The following is a 27,428-nucleotide window of genomic DNA, read 5'->3' as shown; positions in this document are numbered from 1 at the left end:
TTGTTGACTATTCATCAAGCCCTTGACTTGTGGGTGAATCCTGTGAGTTAGTTCAGGGCTACAACAAAATTGTGAAACGTCTGGGGGTCCCCCCGAAGAGAGGTTTTGAGAATTGCTCTTATCGGCCTATAACAAGAGGTCACTCCAATGGGAACCGTGATCGCTGTGGCAAGGTGAGAAAGCTAGAAAGCAAGAGAGCTGACGCTGGCTATCAGGGAGCCAATGGCCTTTGACCAAAACATTTAGGCGATGACAGAGAAGCTTCATGAGCTATTGCTCCCAAAACGGCTGACTTTATGTGTGAGAGGGTTTTGACCAATGAAGAATGAAGACTGTGTCCGTCTATCAGTTTATGTCATTAGCCCAACACTGGTTTACTGATTTAGCCGTTAAATATGTCCAAAATAGAAATCCTCAAAGAATCATCTGGCTGATGAATAGAAATATAATACTACAACCATAGAGGACATTTCTTGTATTATTCTGTAGACCGGAGGTGTCAAACTCATTCCACAGAGGGCCGCGTGTCTGCTGGTTTTTTGTTTTTTCCTTTCAATTAAGACCTAGACAATCAGGTGAGGGCAGTTTCTTACTGATTAGTGACCTTAATTCATCAATCAAGAAGAAGGGTGGTGCTAGAACTCGCAGACACTCGGTCCTCCGTGGAATGAGTTTGACACATGCTGTAGACTGTAGGTGGCAAAATGATTTAAAATCAAATCAAATCCATTTTATTTATAGAGCCCTTCTTACATCAGCTGATATCTCAAAGTGCTGTACAGAAACCCAGCCTAAAACCCCAAACAGCATGCAATGCAGGTCGACAGGGGCGACCAAGTTCCTAGTGGTTAGAGCGTTGGACTAGTAACCGGAAGGTTGCGAGTTCAAACCCCCGAGCTGGCAAGGTACAAATCTGTCGTTCTGCCCCTGAACAGGCAGTTAACCCACTGTTCCCAGGCCGTCATTGAAAATAAGAATTTGTTCTTAACTGACTTGCCTGGTTAAATAAAGGTAAAATAAAAAATAAAATAAAAGAAGCATGGTGGCTAGGAAAAACTCCCTAGAAAGGCCAAAACCTAGGAAGAAACCTAGAGAGGAACCAGGCTATGAGGGGTGGCCCTCCAGACCCCTTGGCCAGTCCTCTTCTGGCTGTGCCGGGTGGAGATTATAGCAGAACATGGCCAAGATGTTCAAATGTTCATAAATCACCAGCATGGTCAAATAATAATCACAGTAGTTGTCGAGGGTGCAGCAAGTCAGCACCTCAGGAGAAAACCTTGTGTACAGTACATCTTTTTACAGCTGTATTGGACATGTTCTTTCAGTATGACATGAGACCATTGCAACCACTCCATCATGCTTTTTCCAAACCAAGAATCAAAGTTCCATAGCTTTCATTTATTATTCAAAGTGAACAGCTACAGTAGTGCACACATCAGTGACACAGTCAGAGTAGGAAGTGATCTGCTGTCCCTACAGTATATTTCCTACTTTCTACAGTACAGTCTCTACAGTACAGCCCCTAATCATTTCCATTGTAACAGACAATCTTATCCAGAACGACTTACAGTATTGAGGTCATATTCATACTGGTCCCCCTTGGGAGTCAAACCCACAACGCTGGCGTTGCAAGCACCATCCTCTACCAATTGAGCTACATGGGACTGAGCTTATCCCTACATTACAGTCATTGCTCCCTATAGTACAGTCCCTAGTCCCTACAGTACAGTGACTACTCCCCAAAGTACAGTCCCTACTCCCTAAAGTACAGTCCCTAGTCTCCACAGTACAGTCCCTACTCCCTACAGTACAGTCCGTACTCCCTACAGTACAGTCAATACTCCCTACAATACTCCCTACAATACTCCCTACAATACAATACTCCCTACAGTACAGTCAATACTCCCTAAAGTACAGTCCCTACAGTCTCTACAGTACAGTCCCAACTACCTACAGTACAGTCCCAACTCCCTACAGTACAGTCCCTAGTCTCTACAGTACAGTTACTAGTCCCTACAGTACAGTCCCTTCTCCATACAGTACAGTCCCTAGTCCCTACAGTACAGTCCCAACTCCCTACAGTACAGTCCCAACTCCCTACAGTACAGTCCCTAGTCTCTACATTACAGTCCCTAGTCCCTACAGTACAGTCCCTACTCCCTACAGTACAGTCCTTAATCCCTACAGTACAGTCCCTACTCCCTACAGCACAGTCCCTATCCCTACGTTACAGTCCCTCGCTCCTACAGTATTCAGGGACACGGCTCTAAGAGTTCCACCACAGTAGTGATGTGACTGAGGCTGCGGCTGCAGCGGCGTCGGAAGGGCAGTGGCCTGTACTTTTTCCCTTGAGGAGCTTGGCCAAATGTGTGTGGTGAGGTCTCAATGATGTGGGGGGATGAAGGATTCCCCTGCTGACATGACAGACGTGTTACTATGCACACACTCTTTAATTCATAAGACACGGGGCTGGGGGTGAGGGTGAGGTGGGAGGGGGTGATAGGGGAGAGGAGGGGGGCACAGGGAAGGGAGGAGGAGTGTTGTCTACTCCTGTGAACTGAGCCAAAACTTCTTCTGAGAGAGAAAGACTCCAAGAGATATGGGAGATTAGGGTATCAACAGAACGTGTGTTTCCTGAAATAAAGAGAGTTGTTTAAAAAAATAAATAGCCTTGAAGAACATTACAGGGAGAAGACGACTACGAATGTTCATGTAATGTGTTCACCGTGAGAGCTTTTTGATAAGCTGAAGAGGTGCTGTATGAGGTACTGTAGGCGTTTCAAAATTCCAACTACTCATTCACTGATGGACAGACAAGAGGCAAAACAACAAGTGGAGTGGTGTGCAGACAGTCTATCTACTGCAGAAACTTTAACAAAATCATCACCCTCTACAATTTTTTGTATAACAGATTGACATATCGAAGACAAGAGTTCAATGTGTGAAGGCTAACCTTAACAAACTGTCTTATGAAAAATACAGTGGGTATATACCAAATGGCAGCCTATTCTATATACTGTGTAGTGCAATACTTTTGAACAGAGCCATACAGTGCACTCAGAAAGTAGTCAGACCCCTTGACTTCTGTCCTCATTTCAAAAAAAATTGTTTTCGCTTTGTCATTATGCGTTATAGTGTGTGTAGATTGAGGAGGGGGGAAAAAAATATTGAATCCATTTTAGAATAAGGCTGTAACGTAACAAAATGTGGAAAAAAGTGAAGGGGTCTGAATACTTTCCTAGTATACTGTAGATAGGCCTTGGTCAAAAGTGATGCGAGATAAAGGGAATAGGGTGCCATTTGGGATACAGTCAGGGTTATTTCAGGCTGCTGCTTATATGAAAAGAAGCAGACTGGCAAGTTCTCTCACTGTGATTGATCAAGTCAATATGACCACTAAGTTTCTTGATCATAGCCTCTCCCCTCCGTCCCCTCGTGTCATGAGCTCGTGGAAAAAGCAGTTACCCCCCCACCCTCCTCTTTCCCCCTATGGCCCTGCTGGCTTGTGGATATAGCTCATTTATTAGGGCCGTTGGAAATATCTGCCAGCACTGCTGCTCTCTCCTCTTAAAATAACCTCTGAAGCCAGGCGAAGCAATGTGAAGGGCCTCACTTCATTGTTCAGGGCTACAAAAGGTAGGTTGTGTCTTTCCCTCTTTACAATTTTTTTTAAAACTCATGGGGTGGTTGTCAACAGTGACTATCCATCCAATGAACACACAGGAATATGGTGACCAACTGAAAGATGTCCCTTTGAACAGCTAGTGGCCCTGAAGAGCAAATAAACAAGGAGAGAAAAGAGAGAAAATGAAGAGACGTAGAGGAGAAACAAATGATCCCGGTTGGGGGAAGTACAAGGCAAAACAAATGAAGGTAATTTAGAAGAAGAGAGCCGGATAAAGTGGACAAGAACGTTCTGCTTCACCATGAGTGGAAAAGAGATAATGGAAAGTTGAATAGTTGTATGTTTTTCTAGTTGTGGTATGTCTTTAGAAATGTTCTCTTAAACACCAATAACTCTGGGAACCTGTGAGAGTGGCTCTTCATATACCTTCTATTGATAGCTAGATATTTCAAGGTTATTGAACTGTAGAAGGAAAATGTGATTTCAACCCAGCGGGAACATCTGGTTGAAATAAGTCGTCGTGCTGCAATTTCAACCTCAGGGACCAGCCATACTTTGTTCAAAATTGAAGAACAAAAGAGTGACTTGAATTCATGCATTCAAATAGACTGATCATTTTCCCGGGGAGATATACACAGACATCGTTCAGTGTGTCTAAGTCTGCTCAGGCCCTGCATGACATTAGATAACTCATGTCGGTAACACTGTATCTACTGAGAACAGCATGAAACAGAAGCACGTTTTGTCATCGCTCGGTAATTAGCATTGCCCAATCACTCTTTACCGAAAAGGACACAGGAAGGTTCACTGGGACCCTATGAACATCCTTGACATAATGCAATATCTTACGACACTTTATAAGCTATGTACGATGCCTTGTAATTCATGACGTAATTATCATCGCAAATGTTATTTTCAATAAAAAATAATGACAAAGCAACTCTGAGAAGAGAGGGTTAGAAGAGAGGTAAACAGTTCTCGGAAATCAAATTATATTTAACACCTGGAAATGAAAGGCAAACCCTCAACTCCTGAACTCCTGTCACTCTCCTCACGTCGGCATATAGCTGAGTCCCTCTTGTCTGCTTCCAACACAGCGGTTGTATCTGCCTAGGTTTTGTTTACCTGTAAAGTAAGAACTAATCTATGCCAGGGTTTGGGTTGGCAATGTTATGTTTTGAAACGTCTCGCCTATGACGCCTGCACGCCTGCCACATGTTTCTGTTTGGAGTTGAATGTATATTTATATTCTTGATGTGTACAAGAGATTGCAGATGTTTTTGATCTAAGACAATGTGGCTTCTACTTTGGTCAATAATTGATGCCAAGGATACATTAATAGGACTTTGATGTCTCTCTCTCTCTCTCTCTCTGTCTCTCTCTCTCTCTTTCTCTCTCTCTCTCTCTCTCTCTCTCTCTCTCTCTCTCTCTGTCTCTCTCTCTCTCTCTCTCTCTGTCTCTCTCTCTCTCTCTCTCTCTCTCTTTCTCTCTCTCTCTCTCTCTCTCTCTCTCTCTCTCTCTCTCTCTGTCTCTCTCTCTCTCTCTCTGTCTCTCTCTCTCTCTCTCTCTCTCTCTGTCTCTCTCTCTCTCACCCCCCCTTTCTCTCTCTCTCTCTCTCTCTCTCCCCCTTTCTCTCTCTCTCTCATGCACTTTCTCTCTCTCCCTCCTTTCTCTCTCTCTCTCTCTGTTCTTTAGGCGTTACTGGAGATGTGGCAGATCCTCTCTCCGGTGACACGTTTCGGTGGTTGAATGAATCATCTGAAAACCAATCTTTCCTATCAAGCTTAACCCCAGTCAGATAGAGGTGAATATAACTACGTCTCTATGGAGAAGCTCTTCTTTATTTCTCTTTAATAACTAATTGAGTTGGAGCTGAATCAATGTTTGTCATATGAGACGCAATCGGAGGCATGAACGCTGAATAGCACTGTCACATAAATTAACTGGGAAAGTGCATCGACCCTGGCAGGCGCAACGCAATTCATCTCGGGGAAAATAAATGATAAATTAAAACAATTTCATATATACTGTAGCCGCGACTATATATGTGTCCGATTTGAAATGCCACGTTTAAATGCCATGTAGCTACTGTGTGCATCTGAAATACACCGCCATTGTGAAACATCATTTTTCTCTATAATAATCCTTTACACCATTAGAGAACTTGTTATTATCATTATATTTCATGTAGTGTACGTATACTGTATGTGTTAATTCACGCTGGCATAAATGATTCGGGAGACAGGCGCAGGAATGCGTAATAGTTTTTTTTTGTTAAGCCCAAATTATGGTGTGAATTAACACATATATGTAAAGGCACGAGGACGAAGATCAAACAAACACGTAACAAAACACAGGGTAGAAACCCAAACATAAGATCGAGGAGTACCTCGAATAAATAACACAAGCGCCCAATGATTAACACACGGGATGAGACCCGTAATCATCTGCACAATCCACAATGGCGCGAATGCCCAAAACACACAGCACAGGTACTCACACGCACCAACGGACATTGTAACAATAATCGACAGCCCAATGGAAACCAAAGGGCACACTTATACAAGTACTAATCAGTGGGAATAGGGGACAGGTGTTCGTAATGAAAGTCCCGGAGGGGTCCGTGACACATTTCTACTCTTTTCATACCCTCGTGCTCCCCTGAACCAACCTGCATGGCTTGCTTATCTTCTTTTCACACTGTCCTTTCCAGCATGGTCCAAGCCACCATGGTGGATGCATAACCATGCCGGCGCAGTATAGCTCAGCTCAGCTCAGTTCAGCTCAAATCAGTAGTGTTAAACGAACAACAACGAACAAAGGACATATTCTCCAGTACAGCTAGACACTCAACATCAACAAATCATAGGCTGTGGGCTTTAAGGTTTACCTTTTCTGGCTGGCTTACTCTTTGTCTACCCCAGTCATTCATGTGGTGCTCTGGACAACACACACCAGCACACACAGCACACTCTGCAGGCTTCAGGAGTGAGGGGACATGTGGATAACAGATTCATACACGGCTCCTAAGGGGGACTCTCCAGTACTTGGACGGATTACCTTTTAAAAATGTAATTAGCCATGCATCATCGGATGGAGGGAGATGCAACATATTGCGCCTTCTCCCTTAAGCTATGGCTTAACCTGGTATTCAGGCGACGCAATGACTACAATAGCTTCCAGGTTTTAGTTTATACCTAATATGGTTGTAAGACATTGATGCGTGTAACCCATAGGGTGAAAGTGGTTGAAATGGCCGTCATTGTTTATAATGACACAATTTTAACCTGCTTTGCCTGCTGGGATGTTATATGTAAATATAATCTTTCTCTACCAAGATGAAAAAAAAAATGTGATTAAAAAACTAATACTAAACATGGTTTAAAGAGATTCTCCGGTACTTTTCTATACTTTTTAGGCAGTAGTTCTGAAAGTAGCGCCCACGAGCCAAAAGTGGTCCCCGAAAATGGCCTACTACATCACATCTCTCGCTCTGCTGTGTGTGATTCTTGCTAGCTGTCACTCAAATGGCAAGGGACTTAATCTCATTGACTGGAACTCAAATTGGAAGGGGGCTGGCCCGCATGGGGGAGAAATGTAGGGAAAATGTCCGTACAGCTTTCAGAAAACAGTCTCTTTCAAACTAGGGATTTCATGGCTAATTATGAATGTACAAACTACACACTGACACATCCAGCTGAAAGCGGGAGGTTGAAAAAAGTCTTACTAGTCGCCAAAGTACCAGAGCATGTGTATGACTTCTAAGGGTCATTGGTATGCCTGTTACTCGCTGAAGGCCAAAAAGCTGTTTGTGCCAAAACACACACACACTTTCCTGGCCAGGATTCTGAATAAACCTCACAATTGGCATACTTATGTGGCCCAGGACGCAACAAGGAGGGGGAGAATAGAGAAAATAATTTGGGGTGGATTCTCGTCATCGCTCATCGCTGGTGGTGCGCTCGGCGAACAGATGCCTGGCAGAAATCAACTTGATGAGGCAGATACACACACTGAAGCGCACACACACGCACACACACACACACGCACACACACACACACACACACACACACACACACACACACACACACACACACACACACACACACACACACACACACACACACACACACACGCACACGCACACTTGATGAAGCTAGTCCTGCTGGAGGCAATTAGGTGTCAACATTCTCTGGTTATGTTTTCAGGGAGACGAGACAACCTGCTACAGAGGGGAGGAGGGAGAGAACACTCATCCATCCTTCCTATTCCTCCCATCTTCCCCCCATCCTCCTTTCCTCCTCCCATCCCACTCTCAGGCTCTCGCAGAGGGGATTTGATCCAGAATCAAATGCGAATATAATAATACTGAAACAGTCGAACCAGATTTCCGAAAGCTTAAAACACAACAAATAATAAATGATCTCTTCAGTTGTGAAGTCGGGAAATCTCTCCCCGACTTTGCACATTTTGGTCTAAATAAAAGACCACTTATAGGCAATTGAGTGCTCCAAATCAAAATGAGGGCATTGTCTTGGGGACATAACGCTAAATGAGTCGCCGTCACTCCCTTCCCTCCCCTTGTAGAGAAGACCGATCAGAAGACCAGCTACACTGACAGCTCATTTGAATAAACCTACACCGCTGAGTACCGCACCGTCCTGCTCTCTAACTCCAGCCCAACCCCTGGTGCACCCACTTGTTCTCATGATCATATCAACTGAACCCGTCCTTTGTCTAACACCTGTCTGTCTGCAATTGTCTCTAGTGGTATCGTTGCAATTTCCGTAACGGAAATAGTGAAAGCTCAAGCCTCGCAATGAAAAAGGGCTTTGACTCCTGTCTCGACGGCGGTCGGCGTCAGCAACGACAGACTCCCCTGCAACCATCCGTAATTGGACTTAAGGTTGCCTCTATTATGTGCTTGTGGAACAGCAATCTAACACTTTGCCATCTGTTTGCGTTAGTGTTAATCATATCCCTTCTCCTCCCGTTATTGTTCCAGATGGCTTCCATAATTGCGTTGTTTCTTCGTGCAGATGTTTTATGGAAACGGTTTAGGAGCGCCGCCAGTGCTCGGGTCGGGTTGATAAAACGCTGGAGGGGTAATGGGGAAAAGAAATGACAATTTTCACAGGCAGGTTCCAAGTTTTTATCAGCAGTTGGCTATAGTTGCGTAAACTGTGTAATTTTCGCTAATAGCCCCGAGTCACTTGGTTGAAAATTGGGGCTGTAGTAACATGTTCAGATGAAGACGGTCGAGCAATTCAATGGTGGGAGAATTAATGGGCTGCCATGTGGTCTGGAGTAAGACTCGCTTGTATAATGTGAGAGAATTTGTCATTATATTGGGAAAACTGCACCCTGTACGATACCTAACAGCAGCTATTGTGGCAGTAACTTTAGTTCCGATATTTAATGGCTTGTAGAGCTTAAGGCAATATGTCCTCTTGACAATACTGTGCATATGATGCTTTAATAACCCATAGACGACATTGTCTATGTTTTATGTAAGCAATAATGCAAACGGAGGTCGCAGTATCTTGTCACAGGTTAAAATGTTCTATGCCAACCAACATTGCATGGTTACTAGGTAGACTACAATACCAAAGTTCATAGAACCTTTTTACCGCAGTCGGCAAAATCAGGGTCACACAGAGTGTTTCTTGGTAGTCTAAAACAAATCTACTTTGAAGCAAAAGAATACACCTCACACAAATGGTTATGGGCTTAAAAAAAAGATGTCAGATATAGAGTAAAACGTTAGTGTTTAGTATACATCCCAATATTACACTTTATATACATCACAGAATACTGAAATATAACCAAACAGTTTGTCATAGAAAACAAAAAAAAAATGAGAATAAGTAATTATGAAATGATGAAAGATATGAATAAAACGACACCAATGAGGCCGCTAGGTCATCTGACTGCAGGAAAGGACTACTGGTATCTGAGGTGTTATTCATCCTAACCCGGCTGTACATTCCCTTTTCTACCAGGTAGAAAGTGAGAATATTCCCTAATCATCTGCACCCAACAGCACTGCTGATTTGATATGAACTTGACACATTTCGCTGACTAGAACACGGCGCCTCCTCATCCTACATGGCAATTTGAAAATGCCCTCATTTTCCCCTGTCATTGTGTGCATAGCAATACTTCCAGCTGCAATGCAGTGAAATCACATTAGCAAGTGCTGATGCTGAAGCGTCAGCTGTGGCGTTGGTAAAACGGCAGCCGGGGGAATGGGGGTCACCCACACTCCCTCGCACTCTGATTCATCTCCTCAGAAAAGGGTCAGAGGTCCGATAATGAGGCCTGATATCAGTGGCTTCCCCAGGGGATATGGAGGCAAATTGGTGCCAGAAATATTTTTGAGGAGCTGGTCCCACTCATAACAGGTGTTTATGTTGATAAGCATTTAGACTAAATTTATGCATTAGCACTCTAGTCACAATATTGCCAATATATTGTAGCCTTATGCGTGGGATGAAGGTTGATACAAGTGCTCATGTATTTGTCTTATAGTGATATTTGCCCTCTTGCTCTTCGGTTGTTTTGTGACCATTGTTTTCATGTTAGACTACTCAGGTACTGGAGTGGTACTTATGATGCACTCTCGCATCTGCTGTGGTTCACAGGGAACAGTCAACATTCAGATCCCATAAATAACAGAAAAACAGTACAGTCAGATGCAAACAAACTGTTCTCCTCTCTCTCTCTCTCTCTCTCTCTCTCTCTCTCTCTCTCTCTCTCTCTCTCTCTCTCTCTCTCTCTCTCTCTCTCTCTCTCTCTCTCTCTGGGAAGTCAAACTTACATTTGTTTAAGCATTACAAATATCATCAATTCGCTTATGTCACCCCAACAAACTTATCACACATGTTAGTTCTCCTGCCACAACTTTAACACAGTAGATTTCTGTGGTCTCCTCTTCATTGTGTAAAGACAATGGGATCGAGCTATTATGTCCCATTAACAATCCCAATGACAAAAGCAAACAGCAATGTATTGAGCTTACACATCAGTGGTGGCAGTTCATCTCTTACTCTGACAGTCATTTCCTTTGTGTTGCTGAATCAATCTGGAAATCAATGAAATGAAATCATGTATAATTCACGACCCACGCTGCTATTTGCATGAAGCACAATAGCTGTTGTAGGCATTACATACAAAGAGCAGTCTAAATGACCGACCTATCAAAGAAGGATAAATCCGATGGGGCACCATGCAGACAGAGTTTTCATTATGTTGCTAATGAGACAATGGAATTTCTTGGGGGCGGATGAGAAAAAAACTGCATAGCATATTCTCAATGGGGGAGGCTGCAGAAATGTAGCAAATTGCAAACACACATGGTTTTGCAGCCAAATACACTATACCTGCAGAAAATAGTCATTCAGACATCTCTAGATACCGATTAGTGGCTAATGTAACTACATACACACACACACACGCACGCAAGCACGCAGGCGCACACACACACACACACACACACACACACACACACACACACACACACACACACACACACACACAGGACTGCTGGGGGTACAGTGTCAGTGTGGTGATTACACTTCAAGCCACAGAGGGAGTATTTCCAGACCTCATGGCCACACATGTCAAGGTTTCATACCACAATCAGGCACATGGCGGAGGTGAAAAGCCCTGTGAATATTAGCCAGGATTGGCTTTCATGAGCTGTAATAAAACACGGAGATTGGAACGGATTGAGGAGTAAAGAGAGGCGGTGCACAATTACATTATAGAGAATCTGAGTATCTGCAGTGGATCAGGGCACATGAAATGGAGAACCACTAATCATTGGGAATATAAGGGTTCCCCCGAGATAAGTTTTGCCTTCATTTGGAGGGGGGGGGTGTAATGTACAGGAATGGAGAGAGCGTGAAAATGAAGGACTGACCTCTACATAGCTCCCTCGCTTAACTGTAATGTGGGTTCATGGACACACACATTTATTTCATCACACACAGACAATGTGGGTTAGTAGATTGTAGTTTTGAAAGAACAGGCTCATGAAGAAGTCATGGTACTTTTTTATAAGATACTGTATATTATCATGTACTGGAAAACAGACTGTTTTCCTCTGTCTTTCCCCTAAGAACCAAAGGTTGCAACTTTGGTTCCAATTTGGCCAGATTATTCCCGATTCAGCCTTTTTTATTTCATCACCTGAACAACCTGCTGTATTTGCCTTTTTTCCACCAATCGGAGAAGGGACTGAAACATGCTTACGGTACTACTTTTAAATCACTTTATCGTATGGTACGCTGTGAAATGTCAATACAATTGTTGTCAGAGTAATGTAGTTACATGGATTTGGCTCGGAAAACAAGTGAAAACCAACAGAGTATAACACCGGGGGATGAAAATAAAAGGGGTATTCCACTTTGAGAATAGTTTGTTGTCGATTAGGAATGACTCAAATCCAACTTTCTAGAAAGTGTTTTAATTGACAGCTGGTTCACAAGGTCAACGTTCAGTTTAAAGTTTTTCGATTTCACAGTTAAAGCGTGGTGCCATGTCAAGGTCACTGAAACGTCTGTAACAACAAACCTATTCTAACCCACAGAGAGGCCTTGAGAATCCTTACCATCTGAAATCACTGTCATTGTGAGGAACACATGTCATACCCTGCTTTACACCACATATTGCTGACACTAAATGCCATTCACAATTAGTTCAAAGTTGAATGAATTACTCCTAGTGATGTATTAACATGATTTACTATCCATAGTGACCTCCCGTTGCTACCCACAAGCCACTAGGAGACATGCAGTACGCTAATGCCATTAATGTCTCTGAGCGGTCCCACTGTCAAACTGAACTGTCTAATGCCGCACCTCGGCGGACACCCTCCCATGACGTAAAGTAACCCATACAGGCCCTTTCTGATTGGTCAACACATCTGATTGGTCAAGCCATACTGCAGTACAAGGTCATAACATGGCTTATAGGATGACGTCTTTAAGAACAGTGCAATATGCAACTCATAGATCGACTTTAACCACCTCAATAAAAAACAGAGAAGGGTCAGCTACAGTACAGTAAAACCTGTGATTTATGACGTGTTTATGTTCCATACATTGGCTGAGGCAATGGCACTTTGACTGCTATCGGCAGGACAGGAGAGGGCCAACTGTTTTATGAATGATTAAATATGGATTTTTTTTAATGAGTGTGCGTAAATCAGTACATTCTGTCAATGGTTCTCACGTCAAGTCTTGTATCAGCTTAAAGCTATTGGGCCCGGTGGCAGGTTTTAGTTTTGCAATATGGCCAAAATGCTTTTATTAAGTAGTTATTCACACATTGATAAATGGAGAGAGCGTATTGAACATACAGTTAATATACACTTAATGTTAAATTTGGAGATGGACCACATTTAATGGGTGGCAGGTAGCCTAGCGGTTAGCGCATTGGGCCAGTTATTGAATGGTTCCTGGTTTGAATACCTGAGCCGTCAAGGTGAGAAATCTGTGTCCTTGAGCAAGTACACTAAACCATATTCTGGTCCAGGGGCACCATACTACTATGTGACAATAAAACCTCTTTCTTATTTCATATTTTTTTTGTCAGAAGGTCAGCTCTTGTACTGTAGTTAATTGGGGTTGTTAAAAGTTTGTTTTAATTCTCTCACGTTTCCTATTAATCGTATTCACCTCACTGTATCCTTTATCAATTTACTCACACCTCGTTATTCAGTTAAATATCTTATTTTCAGGGTCTACCAACCAAATGTAGGATGGCAAACACATTTGTGTATGATCAAATTGAATTCAGCATGTTCGCTTCAGTATTTTACTGTGGCGGCTTTCTTCCGCTGAAGGAGAGGAGGACCAAAATGCAGCGTGGTTAGTGTTCAACATGTTTAATATAGATGATAACCGAGTACACTACAAAATACAAAACAACAAATGTGAAAACCGAAACAGTCCTATCTGGTGCAATGGCACAAAGACAGAAGACAATCACCCACAAAATACCCACAGAATATGGCTGCCTAAATATGGTTCCCAATCAGAGACAATGATAGACAGCTGCCTCTAATTGAGAACCAATCCAGGCAACCATCGACATACAAACTACCTAGAAAGGAAACAGCCCCATAAACATACAAAAACCCCTAGACCAGACAAAACACATAAATCGCCCATGTCACACCCTGACCCGACCAAAATAATAGAGAAAACAAAGAGAACTAAGGCCAGGGTGTGACAGTTACTGTCTACCCCATAGTTCATTAAAAGTTACATGCAAACTAGAAAACTATTTAAACCCACTGAAGAAGGAAAAATAGAAAACTGTTTATAGTTTAAAAGCCTACATTCACAAATACTTGCTTAAGGGATATTGTATTGATTTTTAAGAAATGTTTCCTCTGTGGTATTGCTTCTAAGGACTAAAGTTTGGATGAGTATTTTACATTTTTCTTCGCCACTTTCCTTTGGACTATTACACAGACAACCCACTGGGCACAGATGTCAATTCAATGTCCATTCCACGTTGGTTCAACGTCATTTAATTGAAATGAAATGACGTGGACACAAAAATGATTCAACCAGTGTGTGCCCAGTGGGAAACATCTGAGCTGATAAGATCAATCGTTTAACTCATTTATTTCAGATAGATTATTTAGACTTTTTGCAGAAATGTTGTATTTCTTGCGGATTTTGGGACTTACTGTCACATGAGTTGACGCTGGAGAGACGAAGCAGGTACGGGGAGTCAAACATTGAATAAGGAACGGACATGGAATGAGACAGGAACAGCGTCAGCATACAAGAAAACAAAGACAAAAAACGATCAATGCAGAAGCGGGAAACAGAGCTGGGGAACCGACAAATATAGGGGAGGTAATAACAGGTGATGAGTGAGTCCAGGTGAGTCCATTATCGCTGATGCACGTGACGAGGGAAGGCAGGTGTGCTTAATGGATGGAAAGAGTGCGTGATGCAGGACAGCCTAGCGCCCTCGAAGCGCCAGGGAGGGGAAGAGCGGGAGCAGACGTGGCAGTACCCCCTCCCTCTTGGGGGCGCCACTCGGCGTCCCACCTGGGCGAACCGGGCGAGACATGGGCGCTGTGCAAGCCGGTTGGGGCGTGGAAGCCCAACGAACTGGCAGAAGAGTGAGAGCCCGGGGAGCCGCCGGAGGCATTGAAGCCTGACGATTTGGCTGAGGCAAGACGCCTGTCGTTCCCGCTGCAGAGAGGGAGCCCGAAGATCCGGTGGAGTGTGAGGTGTGATGGGAAGCCGCTGAGCCAACCGAGGCAAGGAAACCTCTCGAGCCAGCCAGGGCGTGAAAGCTCGACGGGCTGGCTTAGGCACCTCCGGTTCCATCAGCCGGAGGATCCACCCCGACGTCACCAACAAAACAAACAAAACACCAAAAAAACTCCTGGACTGGCTAGGCGAACAAGACCTGATGATCCGGCTGAGGCCTGACGTGGGATGGGCGCCATCCGAGCCAACCGGGGCAAGGAAACCTCTCGAGCCAGCTAGGGCGTGGAACCCCGACGAGCAGGCTATGTACTCCCGGTTTCATCGGTGGCGACCCAGAGCCGATGCCACCATACCAACCGGAACGCCAGTACCCCCTGATGCTTCGTGTGATTGGCTTCTGCATTCTGTCACATGGAATTGACGCTGGAGAGACAAAGCAGGTACGGGGAGTAAAACATTTAATAAAGAACAGACATGGAACGAGACAGGAACAGCGTCAGCAAACTAATGCTAAAGACGAAAACAATACAATTGGTTTAATTCTGCATACCAGCTGATTCATTTGGGAATACACATCCTTCTTGAATACACACCCTTCTTTGCATGACATTTGTACCATCCCTTGTTTTTCTATTAGCGATGTTGAATTTCGTGCTAACTGACCATAAGGCTGTGACAGCCACGGGATTTTACTAGTCAACCAAATGACCGCGGTCACTGTTACTATTGTTTGAATAACAAAACACATTTTCTCCTTTCTTCTGCTCCTGACTGCATGTGCTGCTGCTGCAGGGAGGCGTTGCCTAGGCAACCAAAGACTTGTTTGCTACAACACCTTGCTTGTTTCAGCAACAAGCGACAATGTTTAATCTCAATCACTTTGTAATGAGTCCATGTTACCGTGGCAACGGACTCAATCGCATGAATGCCCGACTGTCCTGACCTTCAGTCAGCTGTTTGTTCCACATAAAAATTATACATACAGTATAAATGTTTTTTTTTAGGGATGGTCTTCATTCATAACACGATTAATTGTGCCAGCCCTAACTGACCGTTACACCTCTCAAAAAGACTGGGATATAAACCAATATGGAGTTCAAAATGGCCGCCAAATCTTTCTCATTCTATATTTGCATTTTAAGGTAGTCGCTTGCCAACATGGACCTCAGAGTCAATTTTGAGAGAATAAGATGAAGCGTCGGTGAGTTTCTAGATTAGCTTATTAACACTAGGTACATTAGCATGCGCAAACACAAGCACCTTATTATAAAGCAGCTGGACCACTCCAAATAAACCGCGCAGACTTTAGTCTGGCCTCATTAGTATAAGCATATGGAGGCAAACTGCGTGTTAGCAACCAGTGCAGCCATCCAAGAGTGGGTATGTAGAGAAGAGAAGAGTGACCTAGCTCCCTCCTGTGAGGATTCATTTTAGATCTGTAGTCATTATTTCTTCTTAAATACTCTACCTTAGCAGAAGACAAAGTCTTAAGAGGTGTCAGGATAGCTGTTCATCTTGTACTTGTATGTGAGAAGAGCATTTCATTTTCTTTTACAGGAACTCATGCAGTCCCCAAGAGGGTTTAAAAAAAAAATGTGTGCCGCTTTTAATCCATCTATAAGCTACTATTTATGTAGGTGCATGTTAAATACTATTAGCATCAATGTTACAATTCCTGAATAATCACTTGTGCAGAGAGAATCAATGTTGGGGGACCTGTCAAAAGAAATTCCAGCTTGTTGAACACAATATGATGAGACTGAGGACATATATCATTGCATTGTAAAGCTAACTAGCTCACACATGAGCTTCATTGCTAAATGCAGTGTTATTAGTGATGGGTCGTTCGCGAACGAGTCGGCTCATGAAGGTGAATGTTGGGAGCCGGCTCGCATATCAGAAGAACCGAAACGATTTATAAAAATATAAAAAAAATAAGATATGTATAATCAAAACATTTAAATGAATAGAATTAACTAATTCAAAGAATGAAAACATGAATAAAATAATATAGGCCTAAATGCTCAAGCGCACACACATTCGTTCTGACTGTCTGCTCAGACTAACAGCCTCACCTGTTGTTTCTGTCAATCAGACAAGCAGTGTCAACCAATGAACCAAAGACGCGTGAGGGAGGGCCGAGCCAACTCACTTACAGTCACACAGTTAGCAGCCGAGGAGAGAGAGGAAGGACAGCTGTGAAAACAACAGCGGAAGCACAGTAGCTTTTGGATGCATTTTAATAGTAGGCAATGTTAGAGCACAGTGTAGAACTTTCCAAAACAAAATCTCATATAAAGCCGGTTCTACTCACAACCTACACCGGCATATGCGAACTGTGCACCCAACTGTGAAGCTAGCTGTAGCGGAGCTTCGAGAAACTACGGCCCTGCTAGTGATAGTGGTGGAGCCAGCACCTCCACACGTGGAGATGTATCCACTCACTCAAGTAGGCCTACCCACGGCAACGCAGTCTTCTATGGACCAGTTTATGCCAAAGTCTATGTCTGTAACAAAACAAGGCCAAATTGATATTGCGTTGGCTAAAATGTTTGCCACCAATTTCCAGCCATTTTCCATCGTGGAGGACAGAGGTTTTAGAAATTATAGCAATAGTCTAGAGCCAATGTACCCATTTACAAGCAAGTAAACCCTTTCAAAATCACTTATTCCACAACTGTATGAGAGCACACAGGCTTCAGTGCGGGAAAGAGTCCAAAAAGCTACTGCAGTTTGCCTTACCACTGACTGCTGGACATCAAGGGTAACCACTTCTTACATGTCGGTTACATGTCACTCCATTGAAGATGTTTGGATGTCTAGCTGTCTTCTGGACTGCTTTGAGTTCAGCGACAGACACACCTCAGAGACCTTGGCAGAGGGACTGTTGAGAGTGTCCATAGAATGGCAAGTAAAGTGGTCTGTTGTGTTAGCGACAATGCAGCTAACATAACCAAAGCCATGATCATTTTAAAATGGACCCATCATTCATGTCTTTCCCACACAATCAACCGGATTGTAAGAGATGCTCTGAAGGTGATGAAGCTGACTGTGGACAAAGTGAAAGCAGCTGTGGAATATTTCCACAGGAGCACAGCAGGTGCTGAAAAACTAAAGTCTACGTACACAACGCCAGATGGGGATGCCTGAGCTGAGGCCTAAACAAGACTGCACTACAAGGTGGAATTCAACATTTTATATGTTGAAGCGGTTTCTTGAGTCTAAGGATGCCATCCTCTCTACCCTGGACATTGTCAATGCACCTGTTGATGCTCTGACCCAAGAGGAATGGGAGGAGGTGGAGGAGGTGTTCAGAGTCCTGGAACCCTTTGAGCAGGTCACTGTGGAGATCAGTGGAGAGAAGTACAGTAAGCAGTTATTACTACATCCTTATTTAATCCAGTATTATATATGTATATGAGCAGTAGATGAGAATGTAGTGTCAGTAGACAAAACATGAACCTGAACTAATAAGTTACGGTTCTCTCTTTTCAGCTATGTGAAAGCCTCAAAAATGATACTCCTGTGTAAGGGTCTGCAGCAAATCACAGCCAGCCGCCAGAGAGAAGCAAATGTAACCACAATACATGTGACAGAGTTGATGGACACCCTATGTTCATCAATGGACAGAAAGTTCCACAGAACAGAATAGAGTCACGTGCGATCAGAAACCGCTGTACTTGACCCCAGGTTTAAGAAGTTAGCCTTCAGTGATGCCAGAGCGATTGATGAGGCTCTTCAAAGAATAACCTCAGCAGCAGGGAGGGACAGCCCCAGCAGTCAGCTGGCTCAGGCACCAGGGCAACAGGAAGAAGAGGGATCAGATGGAGCAGAAGCACCAGCAGTAGTGTCACAAACGTCTGCTGTTTGGATTCTGTTTGACGAGAGAGCAACTGGGGATGCAACACGAAGGAATCCCTCAGCAGATGTCATAATGGAGGTCCGATCCTAATTGGAGGATCCCCTCCTCCAAAGATCTGCAGATCCTCTGAGCTGGTGGAAGAACAAGGCCTCTGTCTATCCACGGCTTACTAATGTCATGACAGGGAGACTCTGCCATAGTGGCCACATCCGCTCCCTCTGAGAGGTTCTTCTCGAAAACGGGACAAATAATTACTGAGAGAAGAAACCGCATCAGCCCCTCGAAAGTGAGGCAGCTTGCATTTCCGAATGCAAATCTCTCATTAAAGCAAAATATGGTCAGAATTGCTGTGTGCTGCTGGTTATAACATGGCAATAAAGAAGAGAGAGAGAAAAGAGGGACCAGTTTAATGTTTTAAGTGGGATGCTGCAGTTTTGCACATTGTTATTTATTTTTCTTTGATATGGTGCAATATTCTATTATTATGTTGTTCAGATTGTATTCGTTTTGAATTGTTACATTTATATGCACTTTGTTTATTTACATTCAAAAGTTAAACTTTAAATTCAATTATTTATTTAACTAGGCAAGTCAGTTAAGAACACATTCTTATTTTCAATGACGGCCAAGGAATAGTGGGTTAACTGCCTTATTCAGGGGCAGAACGACAGATTTTTACCTTGTCAGCTCGGGGGTTCAATCTTGCAACCTTTCGGTTACTAGTCCAACGCTCTAACTACTAGGCTTCCTGCTGCGCCATGTTTAATAGTTTAATAGCATTCCTGTTCCTAACAAACCAATGCATTTTTAAATACTTTGTGGTTAAGGTAGAGTATGATTTAGTTGAATAATTTAATTAGAATTGTTTTAACACCAATCATAGTCAAACTATCGCAAACTGTTTGACTTGAAAAAATACAAAACATGTTTTTTTTGCGAGCCGCTTGGGAGCCAAAAGATCCGTCTCTTTTTGGTGAGCTGAGCCGAACGAGCCAGCTCACTGAAAAGAGCCGGAATCCCCATCACTAATTGTTATTTTCTAGTCCCTAATTTCAAAACCCCCCAAAATTTGAGGCTACACTTACAGTGCCTTGCGAAAGTATTCGGCCCCCTTGAACTTTGCGACCTTTTGCCACATTTCAGGCTTCAAACATAAAGATATAAAACTGTATTTTTTTTGTGAAGAATCAACAACAAGTGGGACACAATCATGAAGTGGAACGACATTTATTGGATATTTCAAACTTTTTTAACAAATCAAAAACTGAAAAATTGGGGGTGCAAAATTATTCAGCCCCTTTACTTTCAGTGCAGCAAACTCTCTCCAGAAGTTCAGTGAGGATCTCTGAATGATCCAATGTTGACCTAAATGACTAATGATGATAAATACAATCCACCTGTGTGTAATCAAGTCTCCGTATAAATGCACCTGCACTGTGATAGTCTCAGAGGTCCGTTAAAAGCGCAGAGATCATCATGAAGAACAAGGAACACACCAGGCAGGTCCGAGATACTGTTGTGAAGAAGTTTAAAGCCGGATTTGGATACAAAAAGATTTCCCAAGCTTTAAACATCCCAAGGAGCACTGTGCAAGCGATAATATTGAAATGGAAGGAGTATCAGACCACTGTAAATCTACCAAGACCTGGCCGTCCCTCTAAACTTTCAGCTCATACAAGGAGAAGACTGATCAGAGATGCAGCCAAGAGGCCCATGATCACTCTGGATGAACTGCAGAGATCTACAGTTGAGGTGGGAGACTCTGTCCATAGGACAACAATCAGTCGTATATTGCACAAATCTGGCCTTTATGGAAGAGTGGCAAGAAGAAAGCCATTTCTTAAAGATATCCATAAAAAGTGTCGTTTAAGGTTTGCCACAAGCCACCTGGGAGACACACCAAACATGTGGAAGAAGGTGCTCTGGTCAGATGAAACCAAAATTGAACTTTTTGGTAACAATGCAAAACGTTATGTTTGGTGTAAAAGCAACACAGCTCATCACCCTGAACACACCATCCCCACTGTCAAACATGGTGGTGGCAGCATCATGGTTTGGGCCTGCTTTTCTTCAGCAGGGACAGGGAAGATGGTTAAAATTGATGGGAAGATGGATGGAGCCAAATACAGGACCATTCTGGAAGAAAACCTGATGGAGTCTGCAAAAGACCTGAGACTGGGACGGAGATTTGTCTTCCAACAAGACAATGATCCAAAACATAAAGCAAAATCTACAATGGAATGGTTCAAAAATAAACATATCCAGGTGTTAGAATGGCCAAGTCAAAGTCCAGACCTGAATCCAATCGAGAATCTGTGGAAAGAACTGAAAACTGCTGTTCACAAATGCTCTCCATCCAACCTCACTGAGCTCGAGCTGTTTTGCAAGGAGGAATGGGAAAAAATGTCAGTCTCTCAATGTGCAAAACTGATAGAGACATACCCCAAGCGACTTACAGCTGTAATCGCAGCAAAAGGTGGCGCTACAAAGTATTAACTTAAGGGGGCTGAATAATTTTGCACGCCCAATTTTTCAGTTTTTGATTTGTTAAAAAAGTTTGAAATATCCAATAAATGTCGTTCCACTTCATGATTGTGTCCCACTTGTTGTTGATTCTTCACAAAAAAATACAGTTTTATATCTTTATGTTTGAAGCCTGAAATGTGGCAAAAGGTCGCAAAGTTCAAGGGGGCCGAATACTTTCGCAAGGCACTGTATACAGCAGAGTCAAGTCAAACGGTGGTGTATGCTTCTCCTTGTACCACACGGGAAATCAATAGTTAGCAGTATTAAGGTTGGAACTTAACTGCTCTGACAGTAACCGGTGAGAATGACATAAACGAAATAAGCCTTCAGATAAAGACAGGGTCACGTGGAAACAAGATGTGACTCCCATTAATACCTACAGCGCCTTAAAAACTGCCACCCCCAAAAAACAGCTATCATTGCTGGGAAGATAGCCTGGAGATTGGTGCTCGGCCCGATGTCAGAGCTTCCTTGACATGCTTTGATGAAGGCTAGAAATAGGGCTAGCTACAGGACTCCAGGGGAGAAGAAGAAGTGGGGAGGCTTTCAAAGCCCTAAATTACAGCGTATTAGAGTACTTACAGTACACAGGCCTCCAGACTGTCTAGGAAGGGGGATAGTCTTTTAATTTTTCTGTGAGTACAAAGCCATGTCATAAGAAGTCTACTTGGGGTGTAATAAAGTTTTTGTACAGTTAGTTAGGACCAAGGACAGGAGGTTGTGAATTCCAGCATGTGAATAGACCAGGAAAAGCTCTAGTTGCTGGCCTTGTAGCCTAAAACTAAGGTCCAGAGTTTTAAAATTATTCTGGCTGTGGTCTTAAAAACTATACAAATCCTTCAGGTCACCCCAAATGACCTTTCTCATGAAGTCTCTTTCAACTACACTCCCTGAATATCAAAGTAGATTTAACTAATATTCAAGTAGATTTACCTGATGGAGAGTGTTAACATAATGCCGCAGTGTTTGCCTGGGTTTCTTTGCCTTTTTGGTTGTCAGAGAGTCATCTAGTTGATTCAGCAACGGCAAACAGTGTGCTACTGGAGAGGTGGGAGATAATGTATAATTTACTTGGGACTTGAATATTGCTTCTCTCGCCTCTCTCTCTTTTTTGCTCCTTCTCCCGCTCCCCTTCTTTCCCCCTTCCCTTTCTTTTCCTTCCTTCCTTCCTTCCTTCCTTCCTTCCTTCCTTCCTTCCTTCCTTCCTTCCTTCCTTCCTTCCTTCCTTCCTTCCTTCCTTCCTTCCTTCCTTCCTTCCTTCCTTCCTTCTCTCTCTCTCTCTCTCGCTCTCTCTCTTGCTTTTTCTCTTTCTTTTTCTCTCTCTTTCTCTCTCTCTCTCTCTCTTTCTCTTTCTCCTCTCCCTCTCCTTCATTGCTGACATGCACATGCACAGTACCTCATATGTGGAGCTAATAATTTTCAAGGCAATGATTTACGGTCTCCCTTTGCTAATAAAGAGTGAGTAACAAGCTGTCAATGAGAGCCCAAGGTTATTTATGAGCCTTCCCAAAGGAAACTTTCCCTCTCTACCCTGACAATAAGTTTTTTTTTTTTTTTTTTTTGCTGATGTTATACACATTCACCCAGGAAGGCATGATAACGTGGAGTAATGACGAGGGGTTTGTGATAGCTCCTAATTTCCGAGTTAGGATGTCTCAAAGGATGTCTCAAAATAGAGGTAGATTTTGAATGATTTCATGTGCATTTGAAACCCGTTTTTCAAATAGCAAGTCCTTGGACAGTGGCATTGTAAATGTTATAGCTCCGGAATCTAAATCGATAGACATAGAAATGGCATATTTCTTGGAAGATTTATGCTTTTGCTGTATTTTCAGATGTGAAAATTTCCAAGTCATTCAATGTTGTCTGACTTCTTGGCGTCGATCTTAGGACAGTCTGGATTCTCCTCCACACTCTTAGAGAAAAAGGTGCTGTCTAGAACCTGCAAGGGTTCTTCAGCTGTCCCCGTAGGAGAACCCTTTAAAGAACCCTATTTTGTTCCAGGTAGAAGCTAAAAAGGGTTCTCCTATGGGTACAGACAAACAACAATTTTGGAACCCTTTTCCTAAGATTGAACTCTCTAATGAGGGAACAAAGCACACTCGGGAGTAATTGATGCACTTGTCATTCACAAGTATGTTTAGATCTCCAGAAAGGTCACGAAGTCCCAAAAACGCTGATTGTCACATAAAGTGCGTACAAGTCTCAAGTATCAAGCCTACGAATCATCTTATCTCAGTAAAACCAATCGGAGAACTCTGACTTTAAAAGTCTCATCACCATGTGCTGGTCATAGAATACATAATGACACCTTCGTCACCTTTATGCAATTGATGAAGCTTTAATCATGACTTAGATCTCCGTAATTCCGCTGGACGTGCTTAATCAGAGTTCCCATGGATACGCGGCCAAACAGTTTCGTGCCTTTCAACAACACATATTGGAGATATATTACTATAATGAACCCAATGACATGAATTCAATATTTGCATTCGTCTTTCATTAAGTTATGGCTATGGCAAACATACGTCTGGAGGCAGTTCCAGCAATTTCAAGTAAAGCCGCATTGTATTATTGTAATTAAACGCATTTTCCATGAGGTATGAGGCTCATTTCTCGGTGATTGTTGAAGATGAATCATGGGTAATGCTTATAGCCGACCAGCACGGGGGTCAGGACATTTTGCGAAGCTCAAGGAAACATATTTCACTCTAATCCACTCATCTCTGTAAGACAGAGGAGTGTGATTCACACCTCTCTCCATTTCACATGGATCACATGGCGACAGCTCTAGTTTTAGATTCCGGTTGGTGGTTGAAGTTGAAGGACGAATGGATCATTTAAAAAAAAAATCAATGTTTTACTTCAAATCAAATCAAATTGTATGGGTCACATACACATGGTTAGCAGATGTTAATGCGAGTGTAGTGAAATACAGTGTCCAATAGAAAGGAGAGGATCCGGCTTGGTTTTTGTACTCTCGTCCCCTGTTGTGCTTTTGATTCCCAACACCCTGGAAAAGAAACAAGGCGTACAAATAACAACACCACAAACCCCAACGAGGATATATCCAGGATTAGGATTCCTGAACAATTCCTACATTTTCATGCTGTCCGTGGAAGTGTTGAATTGAAATATGCATTGAACCATTTTCCCAGAATCCCAGTAATGTTTTTAGAAGACCTTGGGGGGCGGCCATTACTCATCCCTAAGATAAACATTAGACCAGAGCAATCAGAGATAACAGTCCAAAGATGTAGATCCACCTCTGTAGGTGGCAGATAAAGGGAGAACACCTGCTGTTCGCAGACTCTGCTCTGAATTAAATTAGAAACGAGAGACAGGGAACCTGCGGGAGACGAATGGGAAGCAAGACATGGGCTCAGTCAGAACAAGAACAGAGAACAAGAGCGTTGCAGAACTGGAACAAGGGAACAAGGCAAAGCCTCAGACAAGAATAGAGAACAAGGAAATGGAAAAGACACTAACTTTTGTCATTGAACCTGATAGCCTACATCTTTCAAGACCAGGCCTCAGAACAAGAAGAGAGAACAGAAGAAGGATGAGACTTTTGACTTTATGACTTTTTGTTATTGGACCTGATTAGGGTTTCAATAAATTTCCTGGTTTTCCAGAATACCTGGTTGGAGGGTTCCGGATTTCTTGCTTACAGTATTCCCTCCTGATTCCGGGAACTTCCAACAGGGATTCCGGGAACTTCCAACAGGGATTTCATGAAAACCAGGAAATTTATTGAAAGTTCCCTGAATTTTGCAAGCCTAATCCTGATACATCATTCACTCTTAATGTCCCCATACAGTCTTTTTAATTTACATTTTAAATAATCACTTTATGTCTAATAAATAACTGTGGTTGTTTTTTTTAAAGAAATTCGATCTATATTTTTTTGTCATTTATTTCCCTGAGCCTGTGTGGGCGTGGGAATACACATTTGAATATATTTACATATACAGCCCTGATTGACTGATGTAATCATCTAGAGCCCACCCCCTTACCCCTTCAAGCAACAATAAAGGCACATGGAGTGTAGGCTACTTTGTTATGCTATCAAAACGAAAGGCACACTCCACGCATCTTAATTTGCTATATCATTATTGCACTGTTTTCAATAGGTCACCAGAAGATGCAGCAGGTCACCAGAAGATGCAGGACCAGAACAGCCTGTTTACATGGTGGACCATCCTGGCCTACACCCTGTCTGCGGTCTATTAATTGCAGAATGCCATGATTATCTACAGGGCAGACCATACTGTAGGTCACTGCATCTCAGAGGCTTAACACACTAAGTAATACTAAGTACTACTTGCTGTTGTAGGCCTCTGAAGGCGATGAAGGCCCATGGCGTAATCTACGGAATCATCACAAAGTCTATTTCATCGTAATGAGAAATAGACTTTGTAAAGATACTGGAGATTATTACTTATTAAAAATGTTCTAATGAGTAAACACTCTTGAATTAAACATTCCGGAATGTTTTCTGTTGTCGAAGGTAAATAAATAAACCAGACTGAAATGAAAGGTTGTCGTCTTCACAAATTCTCTTGTCAGTTTTAAACATAACAGAATAAACAGATCGTAAACAACTTTTCGAGTTATTGTTTTACAGTTCAAGCTCTGGAAGGTATAACTAACAGTGAAATGTATTTATATTCTGATCCTATATTCTGGTACTTAAAAAAAAATGATGCATCATTTTCTGTGATCAGACACTTTCTTATCCGGATAGTAAATTAAATACACATCTGCACCAAAACAAATGACAGAAAGTATTGAGTCTTACATATGGTGAGGAAAGACATACACAAGTAATATCATATGAATAAAACAATCACTTTATTGAAAGTATAAGGTCAGGGGAATACATCGTCTCATTCAAACCTGAAAACAAAGCGCAAGTTACATCACTATCATAACCATAACATCCTACACAACCGCTTACCCTCGCATTCAGGCACCACACAAGCCGTCATATTCTCCTTTCTATCTCTCCTGTAACAAAGCCAACATTTTATAGGACCCAGATTAAACCTAATCATGTACTAAGAAGCATTTTCAATAGAAAGTGTCTGGGATACCGCTCTCATGTTCATTGTCTGAACTCCGTGCACATGTTGAATGCCATGATTACGGGCAAGAGTTGTTTTTTTTTGGCAACATGCTGTGCTTTCTCCCCAACCCCATTTAGATAAAACAACAGCCTACCTCTTGATTTGTCGTTGTAGCCCACTCTTTCTTATTTCGCAAACTTTTAAATCCGTAATTGTATTCCATCTGGCATTGCATCAGTGAACTCTCCCTCCACGTGCTACACATTGAGTCTCTTTGCTGCATTGATTGGCTCACATAAACAACAAGGTACACACGTGAAGGCTACCAGTCAAAACTACATTGAAAAGTTAGCTGTCTTATTGAATTACTCATTTGAAATGTCACGGTATATCATTGTATGTAACAATGTCACACCGATGTTTTAATTTATTTTAGAAAAAGTATTTTCAGTGTTAAAATAGGCCTGTACATTTATTTTGTTGTGATCCCCCCCCCCCCCCCCCCCCCCCCAAACAGCTTACCCAAAAAGGTTTTATTATAATGTTCACAATTTTAGAGGGTTATTTTGACCTGAAAGCGTGGAAATAGCAGAAAAAAACCTGGGTAAAATCATCTTTTTTTCCTGCAGCGCCCCTTTAAAAGGTCAGGTCAGAGCTAAACGGCTAACCAGTTACTGTGACCTGACATGTCACCCTAACATCCCCGTTAATTTTTTCCCTTCAGCAAAACATTTTGCCCAATTGGTTGTTCAAAAAAGGTTCATGGGTAGCGAAATGCTCTTCAATCTGTAGTAGAGTAGAGACTGCTGAGAAATTGATATTCTGTCAGGCGTGCTTAAACATTTGATGCATACATAGGTCTTAATTTCAGGAAATACAGAACGTTCGTTTCCCTGGGTATTTGGTCCAAAATAACAAACCCCTGAGCGCATGTAGATAATAGATTTGTGTTTGCTGGAGTCAACACAATGCAAGTTCCCTTTGTTTGTGCGTTGGCTATGGAGCCCAGAAGATCACGCGCGTCAGGGTCTTTGAAATCGGAAATGTTTCAAGCTAAACACATCCACATAATCACATTTTGAGTGGTTATTGAAATGCAAAA

At 42.6% G+C, this 27,428-nt stretch overlaps 1 long non-coding RNA gene across 2 annotated transcripts in view; it reads left to right on the top strand.

The window, feature by feature from the left end:
• LOC118938547 overlaps nucleotides 1-25,779 on the top strand; it is a 31,646-nt gene extending 5,867 nt beyond the window's left edge. The window contains exons 1-3 of one of the 2 annotated variants that reach the window (XR_005035758.1): nucleotides 3,743-3,873; nucleotides 5,321-5,429; nucleotides 25,391-25,779. This is a non-coding gene — a long non-coding RNA (uncharacterized LOC118938547). Of the gene's footprint in view, nucleotides 1-3,742; nucleotides 3,874-5,320; nucleotides 5,430-25,390 lie in introns of those variants that run through there. The other variant, XR_005035759.1, reaches the window with a different exon arrangement.
• The last annotated feature ends 1,649 nt before the right edge of the window (nucleotides 25,780-27,428 follow it).

The sequence above is a fragment of the Oncorhynchus mykiss genome, chromosome 13, assembly GCF_013265735.2.
Source record: "Oncorhynchus mykiss isolate Arlee chromosome 13, USDA_OmykA_1.1, whole genome shotgun sequence".
Lineage (NCBI taxonomy): Eukaryota > Metazoa > Chordata > Actinopteri > Salmoniformes > Salmonidae > Oncorhynchus > Oncorhynchus mykiss.
Note: the sequence above shows the minus strand (reverse complement) of the source record. Positions and strands in the feature narration are given on the sequence as shown.